This window comes from Zea mays, chromosome 5 (assembly GCF_902167145.1).
Source record: "Zea mays cultivar B73 chromosome 5, Zm-B73-REFERENCE-NAM-5.0, whole genome shotgun sequence".
Taxonomy (NCBI): domain Eukaryota; kingdom Viridiplantae; phylum Streptophyta; class Magnoliopsida; order Poales; family Poaceae; genus Zea; species Zea mays.
Window position 1 is genome coordinate 48,231,937 of NC_050100.1, and position 2,155 is coordinate 48,234,091.

Here is a 2,155-nt window from a genome sequence, read left to right on the forward strand (position 1 = left end):
AATCGTTTGGATTACTAAATCAATTCTTCACGCTATTAATTCTCCTTACACATTAATTATTTTAAACTTGAGTTTCACGTGACACGACCACTTTATACTTATGTACACAATATATTCATCAAACCAATAATTAAGCTGACAAAAATATGAATCGGCTTACCATACTAAATCTAACGCGTTATCCACGAACACAGTAATGGTTCTGGTTCAGCCCTTGTGTCGAGCACTGGGTAAACACCACGCTGCTAGCTTCGTCTTCACCCGACTCTTGGAATTTCTTGACGATGTACAGAATGATGACGAGATCGATAACACACACGCGTGATGAGGCAGGGTCTGTGGAGATGTGCGCAAGGGAAAATGAGCTTGTGGTGCCGAGAGTCGATGGCGAGCAGGACGCGGATCAAGGGGTTTGCTTGAGAGTCGAGCAGGGAATGACGGGTTCGACGACTCGATGGTAAACGCGAACACGCCGAAACCTGATGGATAAGGAGCGAGCGCACACGGGGCGAGCAGCACGGATGGGTTGGGCTGGGACCATAGGACGATGACGAACTTCACCGGTGAAGTCCGGCAAACGCCATGGCGGGTTGGAGACCGGATCTAACAGCGATGTTGTATGATAGCGAATAGGAAATCGACGACCGGCCAAGATGCGATCGGCAAGTTGAGCAAATCCGACGATTTGACGGCGGCCGCGACAGTGAGCAGGATCCCAAACTCGACGCTGACATTGAGGAGTGCAAGCGCTGCGGTCGGGCAAGATTCGAGCGGGCGCAGTCCGAGCAGGGGCGACCGTGGCCGGACAGAGAGAGCCGCCATGGGAGATGGGCAGGGCGAGCAGGAAAAAGGGAACGAGGGCGCACACTGGAAGCTCGGACCAAGACACAGGGAGCCGGCCATGGAGGTTGGGGAGCTACGCACGGAGGCGAACAGAGAGACGGGCGCCATGGGCGAGCTGCACAGCCGGCGAGCATGCACGCGCAGAGAAACAGAGCGCGCAGGGGAGCTGGAACGAGAGGAGAGAGTTCCGAGCGTGAGCAGGGGGATTAGCGCGCTGGACAGCAGGAGAAGCAGAGGCCAAGTTGAGAGCAGGGAGGGACGCGCCATGGAGATGGGCGGCCGAGCTCGGCGGCCATGGAATGCGCTCGGCCATGGGAAGGACTCGACGCGTGGAGATGTCGTCCTGGTGGCCGACGAGCAGGAAGGGCGCGACACGAGAGAGAGCAGGAGCAACGAGCTGAGAGGGTGAGGGTGGCCGGTGCTGCTGCCAGGAGTAGGAAGCGCTGCCATGGAAAGCAGGTGCGGCGGCTAGAGGATGAGGACGAGGGCTGCTAGGAAAAAATTTCTAGAGAGTTGGAGAGATGAACGAGCTCTGTACAGGGATAAGCCAAGTGCACCTATGAGAGATTTCTATGCGCTGGCAAGCGATAAGGAAAAGAGATGATTGGTGGGGAGATGAGTCTAGAGAACGACGGTGGATAGGATAAGAAGAAATGGAATTTTTTCCTTCTCCGATTTTTTTTGTTACAAACGACTACACAGATAATAAAAGACTACACAGATAATTTAGTTCTCAGATTAGATCTGCGCGAGATGTAAACCGGACGAAACAAAGATACCAGTCAAACTAGTACAGACTGCGCTTGATTTAATTTAGAACAGGTAATTTACTGTTGAAATAAATCTCAATTATAAATCCTCGGACACGATTTCTCAGCTGACGAGCGGAGACAAAATTATTTTGCACCAAAAACTTTAGTTGCCGAGATCCGCTTAATTTATCTGGGTCAATATAGTATTATTCCATTGATTTATCTGAGATCGAATAAATTCGCCCGCAACCAAATACTTGGATTTCTCTGCCATAAATAGCGTGCAGGATGAAACCAACCTCGGTTATGGACTTTGCGTGTGCTTTCCACGAATAGCACGCGCAGTCCAGATTTATGAAATCAGTCGATTCCCAAATTTACACTCGCTAGCACGTCGGACACGCGGCAGCGGAGTGACGGAAGGCGCGACACATAGTGAAGAGTTGAATCGGTGGCCGATTCGGATAAACGAAAGGGATAGCGGTAGGGAGATAAGGTGCACATGGGGACCTCCGTGGAGACGATATGTGTCTTTCACGTAAGTAAGAAGCTGTGCGTTG